Source organism: Pongo abelii, chromosome 3 (assembly GCF_028885655.2).
Source record: "Pongo abelii isolate AG06213 chromosome 3, NHGRI_mPonAbe1-v2.0_pri, whole genome shotgun sequence".
In the NCBI taxonomy this organism is placed as follows: domain Eukaryota; kingdom Metazoa; phylum Chordata; class Mammalia; order Primates; family Hominidae; genus Pongo; species Pongo abelii.
This window is the reverse complement of record NC_071988.2, coordinates 174,417,998-174,431,945: the sequence shown is the minus strand read 5'-3', so window position 1 is coordinate 174,431,945 and position 13,948 is coordinate 174,417,998. Positions and strand designations below refer to the sequence as shown.

The 13,948-nt window shown below is 39.0% G+C and overlaps 1 pseudogene; it reads left to right on the top strand.

Annotated features, from left to right (window-relative positions):
* The first annotated feature begins 10,896 nt into the window (after window positions 1-10,896).
* Window positions 10,897-11,705, top strand: LOC100453554 (small ribosomal subunit protein eS1-like; annotated as a pseudogene).
* Window positions 11,706-13,948: the final 2,243 nt, after the last annotated feature.

Here is a 13,948-nt window from a genome sequence, read left to right as displayed (position 1 = left end):
AAGGGGTTGATTTTGTTCCATCTTTTGTCCAATTCCAGGTGATTATAGTGTGTCACAGATGACTTACAAAATCATACATACATAAACTTTCTGACTGTTTTAAGAGATCCTAATTCTGATATTCATTTATATGCACCTTCACTTTTATTGAGATGCTTTCCCTGTCTTCTTACATTTAATTTTGAGCCTTTGTTTTTGACCCAATCACTTTTACTTAAATTCGTACTAGTCATACTCCCTAAAGTGTTTCTTTCTTCTTTGGCAGTAAATATTTTCCATCTTGAAGAATCTTGTGGTCAAGAGAATAAAACAGCTCTTTTATTTGTTTGAGAAAACAAATAAATAAACCTGAGAACAATTTGAAATTCTCAGATAAGGAGCAGTTTATTTTCTTTCTATACCACACATTGACTAGCAGTCCTGTAGTTGGCACTCAATAGTTACTTACTCAAAAGAAAATAGATGCTAATGAGGGCCAGGCATGGTGGCTCACGCCTGTAATCCCAGGACTTTGGGAAGCCGAGGTGGGCAGATCACGAGGTCAGGAGATCGAGACCATCCTGGATAATATGGTGAAATCCCGTTTCTACTAAAAATACAAAAAATTAGCCGGCGTGGCACGCACCTGTAATCCCAGCTACTCCCCGGCACGCACCTGTAATCCCAGCTACTCGGGAGGCTGAGGCAGGAGAATTGCTTGAACCCAAGAGGCGGAGGTTGCAGTGAGCCGAGATCACACGACTGCACTCCAGCCTGGGTGACAGAGTGAGATTCCATCTCAAAACAAAACGAAACAAAAAACAAAATAGATGCTAATGAATATTACCTTGGATATCACATTCATTTATTCACCCAGTTTCTGATAGCTCCTTTTACATCATCCTAGAATGAAAGTCAGGGGCACAAGGCTGGGCGCGGTGGCTCACGCCTGTAATCCCAGCACTTTGGGAAGCCAAGGTGGGCGGATCTCGAGGTCAGGAGCTCGAGACCATCCTGGCTAACATGGTGAAACCCCGTGTCTATTAAAAACACAAAAAAAATTAGCCAGGCGTGGTTATTTGCTAGGAAGGAAGATCTAATTATTCTTTAGGTTAAAAAACAAAAACAAAACAACAACATAACTAGAGACCACCTTTTTGGGGGCAGTTGCCTGTAGTCCCAGCTACTCGGGAGGCTGAGGCAGGAGAATGGCGTGAACCCAGGAGGCGGAGCTTGCAGTGAGCCGAAATCACACCACTGCACTCCAGCCTGGACGACAGAGCGAGACTCCATCTCAGAAAAAAAAAAAAAAAAAAAAAAAGTCGGGGCACAATAAAGCAGACTTTTTAAAAAAAATTAATAGGCTTTACTTTTTAGAACAGTTTTAGGTTTACAGAAAAATGAACAGGAAAGTACGGGGAGTTCCCATATACCTTCTTCCCCTACCACAGCTGCCCTTATTATTAATATCTTGCATTAGTGCAGTACATGTGTTATTTATAACTGATGAGCCAATATTGATACATTATTATTAACTAAAGTCCATAGTTTAGGACTCAAATTTGAACCTCATTAGGGTTCAATTTTGGTATTGTACATTTTATGGGTTTTGACAAATATATAATGACATGTATCTAATATTACAGATTATACGGAATTGTTTCATTGCCCTAAAAATCCCCTGCCCTGCTCTCCACCGATTTATCCTTCTTTCCCTCCCTCTGTGAGCCCCTGGCAATCATTGATCTCTGTAGTTTTGCCTTTTCCAGAATGTATGTAGTTAGAATCATATGTATCTATTGCAAACTGGCTTCTTTCACTCAGTTATATGCTGTTGTTTCCTCCACATATCTTCATGATTATAGACTTTAAACACTTCGTCATCTGTATTAAACACCTACTACGTGCCATACATGGTGATGGGTGCTGAGTAGACAAGACAAACAAGATTACTGTTCTTGATCTAAGCTTTGAAATTGTCCAATATTCAGTGTCCAGCAACAATGAATTTTCCAAGGCAACAAGCACTGTTCCAGGTATGCTGAAGCTCTTCTCTTCATTCCCTGAGGAAATCACTTGCTTACATCATCATCTATGAGGAGATCAATGTTACCCATAATCCCATAACTGATTTACCATTTTCCAGACTAACCAGTACCAGCTCCTTCGCATAACAGGAATGAGCCCTCCTGGTTTAGTTTACAATGCAGATCCTCTTCTAATTTTTTTTTTTTGAGAGACAGTGCCTTGCTCTGTCACCCAGGCTGGAGTATAGCAGCATAATCATGACTCCCTGCAGCCTTGAACTCCTAGGCTCAAACCATCCTCCCACCTCAGCCTCCCAAGTAGCTGGGAGCACAGCTGCATGCCACCATGCCCAGCTAATTTTATTTATTTATATTTTTTTGTGGAGACAGGGCCTTGCTATGTTGCCCAGGCTGGTCTTGAACTCCTGGCCTCAAGTGACCCTCCTGCCTCAGCCTCCCAAAGCGTTGGGATTCGACACTGAGTCACGGCACCTGGCCCTATTCTAATTCTTGACTACAAAACTTGATGAAGCAAGAGAAAGTCAACTGCCCCCAAAAAGGTGGTCTCTAGCTGTGTTGTTGTTTTGTTTTTGTTTTTTAACCTAAAGAATAATTAGATCTTCCTTCCTAGCAAATAACTAACATACATCAATTCATTTCTGCCTATTGTCAGCAATAAAATCTAAAATTATAATTAAACTTTCAAAAGACAATTTATGAATCACCAATAATATTGATGAAAAAATACATAAGGCATCCTCCAAGTCTTTGGCTGGTTTTTCCCCCCAAGATAGGCAAGATACTCTTATATATGGTAGATTTCATTGGATTAACAAATGGAGGAATCTAGTCCTAGGTTCTAATCAGTTTTGTTTCATTTAAAAACATTTCATGTTTCATGCTTCTTATCCTTGTTCATTATTGTTCACTCTTAAGATGGAACTAAATTGATGGATCTCCATGATAGTTAATGGCAGTTTTAAGTTTTCAGTGAATGTGGGGCATAGTTTACCCTAATTTAAGGAGCAAGAATTTATCCTTTTACACAGAGAGTACTTAATCCATTTGAATTCTGCTGTGTTTATCTCCTGATAAGACTAGATAATGTTAAAAATTGAATATATTACCAAACAAAGCAGTCTAATTGTACATATAAAATTAGAAACAATAGTTCTAAGAACATGAAAATATACAGCAGACCAGTAAGTTATTTTAGTTTTGTTTCCCCTTTAAGCACTGAGGTTTTCTGTACTATCCGTGTATTACAGAGTCATGAGAACCAAACCGGTTTTAGCCAGATTAGAAAATAGACTACATAGGATGATATCATGATGCTCGAAGAGATGAATTAAATAATTAAATCTCTGATTAATACAGGAACACAATGGTGATACTGAGATACCCTATTTGTCATTGAATCTTTTCCTAGATTTTATTTTAAAGTCTTAGGCCTACAAAAGAGGACAGTCAAAATGGTTATTAAATCACAAAGAATGTGAACACCCACAAACAGACAATTCATTTCATCCCGGCTGCAAGAAAGAAATGTATAACTGAAAGATAACAAAATTTGGAAATGGGGCTATGTGTAATATATTAAATTTTATATCAATAATTGTGCATCTGTTTATGACCAAAAAAAATTTCTATACCAAAGATAAGAAGGGGATGTGATGATTTCAGTTATTCAGGATGATTATTATTGGTAATAAAAAAGAGCATTTTAAAATGAAAAATACTTAGAATAATAGCTTTTTTTCCCCTTGTGGTCTATCTTCACTTGTAGGATGTAGCTGAAATTCTTTGCCTTAGAATTAATTCTTATTTTCTTTGAATACAAGCCTGTTATATATTTTTTCCTTCATGAATCTGTCCTTAGATGACTTAATCACTGCTGCTGTTTTATTTGCTTCTTTTAATGAGGGAAGTAATACATGGAAGGAGCAGAAAATTGTTGTCAGACGAATGGGTGCCTGTGACTTGCCAGGCCCTAGGACAGGTGTGGCAGGGCATACAAGATGAGTGAGTCCTTGTATCCCAGCAGTTTGTAAAGGAGCCAGTGCTGGCTGGAGCCATGTTGGAGCACAAGGCTCAGGAAGAATCAGTAATACTGACCCTGTCTTTATTTTAAATTCTGATATTTTGTTCAACATCAATTTCTTGCATTATTTTGATTTGTTAAGACATTTATTTAAAATACTATATTATATACAATTAGAAAATGGAGTTATTCAATATGTACTGAATATGGTACATTCTGCAAGATACATTTTATAAAGGTGGGGGAATGTTCTAGATGAAAAGGGTCTAAAGAGACATAACTAAATGCAATGAGTGAAACTTGATTAGATGCTGATTTGAAAATACTGGGTTACTGAGTTATTTGGCATCCCCTTAAAATTTGCAACTCAAGTAACTGCCTCACTTGCCTCTCCCTGGTCCCAGCCCTGTAAAGAACACCAGGGGCAGGATGAACCATGGGTGGAGGTACCTGTGGGAATGAACACACATCTGGTTAGGGTGAGAGTAATCAGCAAAGCTTCCAGAAAAAGCTTTACAGGATGAGTAGGATTTCTGCCTGTCAGAGACAGCTGAAGGAAGAAGGAGGCCCATGTGGAAAGAGGGCCTCTCAAGCAGAAAGAACATGGACAAAGGCATCAGCAGCACAGGCTTCAGTCAATCTGGGATGGGATGTACATAAGGTAGTAATGGGAGAAAAGGCAGAAAAGAAAGGTTTAGACCCTTCTGTGAGCTCCCTCTTTAATTCAGTGAGCAATTAATGAGCAGCCACTGAATTTTTTTTCTTTTGATTTTAAAGGAAAATGCATTTTAAAATGTTTTCTGAAATTGTTTTCAGGCACTTTCATAAAATGTAGTTTAAAACTTAAAGTGTATTGTTGCTATTGTTCAAGATAGGTGCCTCTTCAAATCCCTTGTAAAGTGCCGTAAGTGGAAGTAGGATATCACAAATTTAGAAGCAAGTACATTCTGTCCCCTCCAGCTTTTTAGAGTATTGAATTATAATTGATATACAGTAAATTGCACATATTAAAAATGTACAACTTAGTAGTTTTGATGTATGAACAGAACTGTGGAACCATCATCACAATCAAATAATGTACATATCACCCCAAAAATTTCCTCAGAGCAATCCACTTTTCCTTCCTTTCCCCACTCTGCCTCTTCCCCAGATAACCATTGATCTGCTTTCTGTCAGTATAGATTAATTTGCATTTTCCAAAGTGTTATATATATGGAATTATGCAATATGTACTGTCTATGCTACAGTCTAGAAGATGCTTCTTTTTTCAAAAGGTGGAGGAATGTTCCAGACTAAAAGACTAAACAAATAAAAGAAAAAAAAACAAATGCAATGGGTGCAACTTGATTGAATGCTGGTTTGAAAACACTGTAGACACCACTAGGGAAAATTTGAATAGGATTGAATACAAAATGACAATAAGGAATCATTGTTAATTTCCTTGGGTGTAAAAATTGTATTACTTTTTATGTAGGAGCCTAGCCTAATGTTGCATTTTGAAGCATTTAGGGGTAAGGTGTCACAGTTGCTATAATTTATGTTTAAATGGTTCTGGAAAATATCTAAATAAAGCAATATGGAAACACGTTAACAACTGTTGAATCTATATAGTAGGAATATGGGTTTTCTACATAGTAGGACTATTTCAACTTCTCTGTATGTTTGAACTATTTAATAATAAAAGTTGGGAGGAAAATAGGACAGAAAATTAAAAATTGGGACTGTCCTGGAAAATGTAGGCTGTAATCAATCACCAAGTCCTTTTCCTATCAGTGTCTAACTTCTCACTGGTATCTTCTCTATATTCAATCTCAGCACTTCACACCTGATTTAGAATAAGCATATACCCTAAACAAAAGTAATAAATTTTGACTTTCACCTCACATCATATAAAAAAGTAACTTAAATTTGATCATAGGGCCTACACGCAAAAGCTAAAAATAAAAAAAATTAGCTGGGCATGGTGGCTTGTGCCTGTAATCCCAGCTACTCATGAGGCTGAGGCAGGAGAATCCCTTGAACTTGGGAGGCAGAGGTTGCAGTGAGCCGACATCGCGCCACTGCACTCCAGCGTGGGTGACAGAGCAAGACTCTGTCTCAAAACAAATACACAAACAAACAAAAAAACCTATAAAATTTCTAGAAGAAAACAGAGGGAAAAAGTGACTATGGCTTTGGCAAAGATTTCTTAAATATAACACAAAAAGCTTGGACTATAAAAGAAAGAAAATCAATCAATTGGGCTTCATAAAATTAAAATGCAAATTAAAACCACAGGGAGATACCATCACACACCTGATAGAATGGATAATAGTAAAAAGACTGACCAAACTAAGCACTGATGAGAATGTGGAATTCTCAGGTACTGCTGGTGGGCATGTAAAATGATACTTTGAAGCACGGTTGAACCATTTCTTTAAAAATTACATACATACGTGCCAGTTGTAAATGTATATGAATACTTACGCAGCCATTCAACCCTTAGGTTTTTCTCTCAAGAGAAACGAAAGCAAAAGTCGAAACAAACATGAGTCCACAAAGGTTCCTAGTAGCTTTATTTGTAATAGCCCCAAACTGGAAACAACTCAAATATCCATCAACAGGTGAATAGAAAAACAAATTGTGATATACCCACACAATGGAACTCAGCAATTAAAAAAAAAAACCAATCGTTGATACAGGATGGAAAAAAACCAACTCAAAATAATTATGCTAAGTGAAAAAATCCAGACAAAAAAGATTTGCCTAATTATTTCCTTGTGATGATGTTTAACTTACACCTCTATGTGTTGGAAGTTAGGCCTAAAGGCTTGATTTATTTTTGGCAAGAATACTTCCTAGATCATGCTGGGTCCTTCATATTGTATCACATGATGAGGTAAATAGGCTGTTTCACTGTGTGATGCTAAATTTGATCGTGTGTTTAAGGTGGTGATTGCTAGATCTCTTTTCTATGAAGGTATATTTTTTCCTTAGCAATTAGCAAGCAATCTGTGTGCTGTACTTTAACCACAAGTGAGTATCTTGTTTGGCATTTACTTTTTCCTAACAGTTTTAGTGTCCATTGGTAATCCTTGCCTAAATTGATTATTCCATTTTTTTTTTTTTTTTAAGGATTTTAAAAATTCTGTTATTTCTTCTCAATGCATTGGCTGTTTTCTTCTTAGTCAATTGAAACCAAAAAGTTTTTGAATGGAACAACTTTTTCATGTTTGATTCCCTTGACAAATTCATATTCACTTCTTATGGCTCCACTCAATTAACCTCTCTTCTCAAACTCTAATAATTTCCTTCTCCTTCCTAACTTCCTAGTCACAGAGGCTGTTTTCAAACTATATTGCAAATATCACTTTTTTTCATTCACTCATTCGTTCTAAATTTTTTTTGTGTCCATACTATGTCTTAGGCACTGTTCTGGGTATAAGGATGTATTATAGTGGCGAATAAATCAGATGAAGTCCCTGGCCTATATTCTAGTAGGAGTGGAGAGACAGAAGAGAAAATAAATATAAATATTGGCTAGGCATGGTGGCTCATGCCTATAATCCCAGCGCTTTGGGAGGCCAAGGCAAGGTGGATTACTTGAGGTCAGGAGTTTGAGACCAGCCTGGGCAACATGGTGAAACCTTGCCTTTACCAAAAATACGAAAAATTAGCCAGGCATGATGGTGCGCACCTGTGGTTCCAGCAACTCAGGAGGCTGAGGTGCGAGTGTTGCTTGAGCTCAGGAAGCAGGTTGCAGTGAGCCAAGATCACACCACTGCACTGCGCTCCAGCCTGGGCAACAGAGCCAGACCCTGTCTCAAAAAAAAAAAAAAACAAAACAAAAAAAAGCAGAGAAAGAAAGACAAAGAAAACAAATAGAAATATAATACAATGTCAGAAGTAAAAGAAAGCAGCTGAAGAGGAAGGGTAATGATGAGGAAAGGTGATGAAGCTATTTTAGACAGGAAGTCATTGGAACATGTATAGCTGACAGCCATCAGTGCCCTGCCCACATCCCCCAGGTCCTTTGGGATGATCTAGTATAAGCCAGTGCTACTGGAAGCACCTGTGACTCTCTGCCTGTGGCCCAAGGGCTTCTCTCTGTCTCTGTGGCAGGTCCATGCTGGGGGAACAGCTCTTACCCAAGGGCAAATGGGAGTTGAAAGACAAACACCCCAGCTTTCCTGCCCCCGCTGGGTGGGAAAATTTTGATGTGTATTCCACATCTCCCACAGGTTTTTGGTGGGATTGAGCCCCAATTGTTCTCAGTGGGTAACTTAGCTATTAAATATTCTGCTGGCCTCTTTACTTTGCTGGCTCATGTCTCCACTACTCTACTAGTTCTTCCTGGTACACTTTACACTTCAGACATACCACTTGTACTCAAATCCTTAGTTTTGGAGGAACCTAGCCTAAGTCAGTAAGTCTTAGGAATGGTCCAAGGCAGGAGACCCTCAGAATGAGATTCTAGCATTGGATCACTTGCTGGCCAACAAAGAGCAGGTCAACAAAAACCCCATCACTGTTAGTAAGTGGGGCAGTGATGATCTCTGGAGTGCTATAGCATCACTATTACTAAGAGTCTTGCCTGTGATTAACTGTGGTAGTGTGTAGGTGGCGGGGAAATGCACTGGCTGATAGAGTAGCTCTTGAACTGAAAGATACAGGGACAATGATAATTATGAGAACTGTGGAGCTGGTTGCTTGTTGTTAACTGCTAGAGAAGCCACAAAGGAAGGAAATAGCAGGCTCAGGTGAGGTAATCATTGACTTAGAGCATGGGTTAAAAGCCAGAAATCTTTCATGGCATCATTTAAAGGGAGTCTCATCTGTAGACAGAGTAGAATGAGCTGAAGAATAAGACCCCAAGTTTGATCTTAAATACAACAGAGCTAAAAAGGAGGCTGAGTTCACAGCCCACCAACTTTCTTTCTCTTTTGCTTTATTTCTTTCTTTTTCTTTTTTTTTTTCAGGTTCTCACTTTGCCACCTAGGCTGGAGAGCAGTGGTGTGAACACGCCTCACTGCAGCCTCAACCTCCTGGGCTCAAGTGATCTATCTACTCTCACCTCAGGCCTCCAAGTAGCTGGGACTATAGGCATGCACCACCATGCTCAGCTAATTTTTTTTTTTCATAGAGATGAGGTTTCACCGTGTTTCCCAAGCTAGTCTCCAACTCCTGGCTCAAGCAATCCACCCACCTCAGCCTCCTAAAGTGTTTGGATTACAGGTATGAGCCACTGTGCCCAGCCCCCAAATTTCTAATGCTAAACTAAGGGACCTGAAAAAGGAGAGGGGCCCTGAGAGTTCCGATGGAGATATTTGGGTAGATGGGCTCGAGGACCTTAAAACCCCAGATTCCTCTTAAAACTGAGAGTGAGAATACTCTGGAGCCTTTCTCCTTGCTAGGAGAAATCAGACTTCTGGTGCTTGGAGACTATACCAAGGCCTCACGTAGCAAGGGCAAATGCCTTGCAGGATGATGCTTGTCTCTAAGATCCATCCCTACCTCTCTTCATTGCTTCTAGACCAATAATGAGAAATCTTATTATGAGCCAAGCAAGGAAATACTGTTATGTGAAGAGAGGGGTTATTCACCAAAAGCACTGCAAAACCTGGCAAATAGGTACTAGCAGGAAGTGGGAGAACTCTCCTGGAAATGAATCTTAAAGGTGCCAAATCAGGGAGGGCAGAATATAAGACTGAATAGCGGACAGTTTGTTAATACAGGTATATTATTCAGTGACATGGGACTCACTATCCTGGCAGAATGCCTAGAACTGTACCTAATACATTGCAGAAACAGCTCCTTGAAACTTGAAAATAATGAGCAGATGGAGATGCTGGAACTTCTTAGAAGAGAGATGAAGAAGAGGTCAGCAAGTTCAAAGAGATTAGAAGTAAGAATGCATTTTTTTTTTTTTTTTTTTTTAGACAGGGTTTCACTCTGTCACCCAGGCTGGAGTGCAGTGGCACAATCTCAGCTCACTGAAGTCTTGACTTCCTGGGCTCAAGCGATCCTCCCACCTCATGCCTCTGAGTAGTTGGGACTACAGGCATGCACTACCATGCCCAGCTAAGTTTTCTATTTTTTGTAGAAATGGGGTTTTGCCATGTTGCTCAGACTGGTCTTGAACTTCTGGGCTCAAGCGATCTGCCCACCTCAGCCTCCCAAAGTGCTGGGATTACAGGTGTGAGCCACGGCACCTGGCCAAGAATGCATTTACTATGTAATACCAGAGAACCCACCAGCCAACAATGTTCCCTGGGAGGTCCTAGAGGATACTCCCTTACTAAAGTGATAAGCAATATGCTAGTATATTCTGAGAAACTCAGAACTGCTTGTCCTCTAGATCAAGATTGTTGGTAAGAAATGCCCCAGAGTAAATGGGAATAACAGAATTCTAGCAGCCAGGTTGGTGGTACTAGACCGTCAGAGGCCCTGGGGATATAATTATGGTTACGTGTATCAGCCTGAATAAGTCAGGAACCTAATATTGAGTAGGAAACAAGTGAATCCCAGCAGAACACATGAGTCATTCAGATTTTGAAAATATGCAAAATGCCTTTTGGCTCTCTGAGCAGCAAGAACAAGTGCCTCATGAAAGGCAGCAAAAGGGGAACCAAGAAGAAAGTGGTTGATCTATTTTCTTTTTTTTTATTTTTGAGACGGAGTCTTGCTCTGTCACCAGGCTGGAGTGCAGTGGCATGATCTTGGCACACTGCAACCTCTGCCCTCCGGGTTCAAGTGATTCTCCTGCCTCAGCCTCCTGAGTAGCTGAGACTACAGGTGAGTGCCACCATGCCCAGCTAATTTTTGTATTTTTAGTAGAGACGGGGTTTCACCATGTTGGCCTAGATGGTCTCGATCTCTTGACCTCGTGATCCACCCGCCTTGGCCTCCCAAAGTGCTGGGATTACAGGCATGAGCCACCATGCCCGGCCTAGTTGATCTATTTTCTAAGAAAGACTGGTATGATGTGAAAGCACCTGCTATGTTCAACATAAGAAATATTGGAAAGACACTAGTCACCAGGACTGAAGGAACCAAAATTGCATCAGATGGCCTCAAGGGTCGTGTGTTTGAAATGAGTCTTGCTGATCTGCAAAATTATGAAGTTGCATTTAGAAAATTCAAGCTGATTACTAAAGGTGTCCGGGGAAAAAACTGCCTAACTTCCATGGCATGGATCTTACCTGTGGCAGAATGTGTTCCATGGTCAAAAAATGGCAGACATGATTGAAGCTCATGTTGATGTTAAGACTACTGATGGTTACTTGCTTTGTCTATTCTGTACTGTTTTTACTAAAAAATGTAACAATCAGATATGGAAGACCTCTTACGCTCAGCACAAACAGGTCTGCCAAATCTGGAAGAAGATGATGGAAATCATGACCCAAGAGGTACAGAGAAATGACTTGAAAGAAGTGGTCAGTAAATTGATTCCAGACAGCATTGGAAAAGACATAGATAAGGCTTACCAATCTATTTATTCTCTCAATGATGTCTTCATTAGAAAAGTAAAAATGCTGAAGAAGACCAAGTTTGAATTGGGAAATCTCATGGAGCTTCATGGTGAAGGTAGCAGTTCTGGAAAAGCTACTGGAGAAGAGACAGGTTCTAAAGTTGAATGAGCTGATGGATATGAACCACCAGTCCAAGAGTCTGTTTAACACTCAGACATTTGAAATGGCAAATAAAAAGTCCTATTTGTGAAAAAAAAAACATGGAAAATGAAAATTTGTGTGTGTGTGTGTGTGTGTGTGTGTGTGTGTATCACAGGTGGGTAAGCACAAAACTAGAATAATGGTTACTTCTGGGAAAAAAAGGAAGAAAATGGGGCTAGAGAGATGTATGCAGGTACTGCTAAGGTACCAGCAATATTCTCTTTCTCAAGCCAGCTGGTGAGTACACAGGTGTTCATTTTATTATTATTCTCCATACACGTGAATAATGGTTTTTTGAACATATTTAATATTTAACAAAAAATAATGTATAGAAATAGAGCCTAACCATAGTTCTCTATGTTTTTGACTCACAGTAGAGAGTAGTAAAAGGAACATGAGTTCCTTTGGCATTAAGTAGATCCAAATTCAAGCCACAAAGCTGTATAACCTCAGGGATGTTACAGTCTCTTAGTAATAGGTTTCTCACCAGTAAAATGGTTTTGTTAACAGTTACCCAGCAGGGTCATAGTAAGGCTTAAATGAGGCAATTTACATAAGTTTTATAGTCAGTGCCTGGCACCTATCAGGCGCTTAAAAATAATAGTTGCTATTCTATAACTTTGTCCATGCTTCCCATTTTTTCCCTCTTTTAGAAAGCTTTCATTTTCGTCATTTAACTTCATTCAGTTTAATGATTTCCTGCAAGCAAAGCATTATGTGGGTGGGCTATAGTTTAATGTGTGGGTTTTTTTTTTTTTTTGTATTTTAAGTTGGTTTTCAAAATGTCATTATCTCATCTGATTCTCAATTTCAATCCTCAGTGCCTAGCACAGGTTGGAACATGGAAGGAGACCAATAAATCTAAGCAAATGAGTGAATGTAATAGGTAGGTGTTAGGGGCTGAATTGAATTCTCCTAAAATTAATATGTTGAAGTGCTAACGCCCAGTAGTTCAAAATGTAACTGTATATAGTGATAAGGTCTGTAAAGAGGTGATTAAGTTAAAATGAGGCCATGGGGTGGGGCTAATCCAAGATGACTGATACCTTTATAAGGGGAAGAAACAGGAATGCACACACATACACACTAAGGGCCATTTCAAGACAGGGAGCAGGTGGACATCTGCAAGCCAAGGAGAGAGACCTCAGAGAAACCAAACCTGCCAGCACCTTGATCTTGGACTTCCAGCCTCCAGAACCGTAAGACAATAAATTTCTGTTGTTTTAAACCACTTAGCCCATGGTATTTTGTTATAGCAGTCCTGGGAAGCTAATACAGTAGGGCAAGTATAATTATCCCCAATTTACAAATGTCTAAACTGAATCTCAAGGGTTGTTGTACAGTTACATGAACAGTAAATGGGCAGAATTGGTATTTGAATCTAGGTGCCAAGTTCTGGTTGTTTCCACTACAGTCTCCTTCTTGTCAAACTGTGCTATATTAAGATGCATCAATCTGTATGAACTTAATTTTTTAAATTAAATTATTTTTATCAAAGTAATACAGGGGAAAATAAGAGTTTCTTATAGTAAAGAAAACCAAGTATCACCTGTCTTTCCCCTCATTTGCCATGGCTTCCTTAGAGCAACCATTTTCCACTCTTTTAGGTGTTTTTTACTTTAGTATTTGCATCTAACTAACATGCTTATACATATGTGTCATAATTTTTGAAATCAACACATCACCTATTAATTTCCTAAAATTAAAGATGAGTCTTTAATGATCTTAAAACTCATGCATACCCCCATCGTCCCCCTCCCTTCATTTTAATATACTTTTACCACAATATTGATAACTTTTACTTCCATTTTGTCTTAGTTTTCTCCAGGTTAATTTTCTTTTTAACTTTTATGTTAGACTTTCCTCAAACATGTGGTGATCCTTAGTTGCTAATTCATGCTTAAGAGAAAGCCTGCTTTCTGCTTTACCCTGTGTCTTGAGAGGCAATTAGTGACTTCAATTTCTGACATTTTCTGGGGTTCTGCATCAAGGATCAGCCTGATAGTGCTGGACACTGGTGCAGGAACATAGGTTTTAGCTTTTTTTTCTCTAAGTCAGTCATTCCTTGTCCAAGTACTTTCTATCTTCTAGAATTTCCTGACAATTCTTTTCTGCTGCCATCACCTCTTCTGTTCTCTTTGTATTTTTTTGTACCATTTTCATTCCTTTACTGTTATCTTAGCGGGTTTTAGGAAGAAGTGGAAATACAGGTTTATAGCCAAGAGTTTACATTTAAAATTTTGACTTCT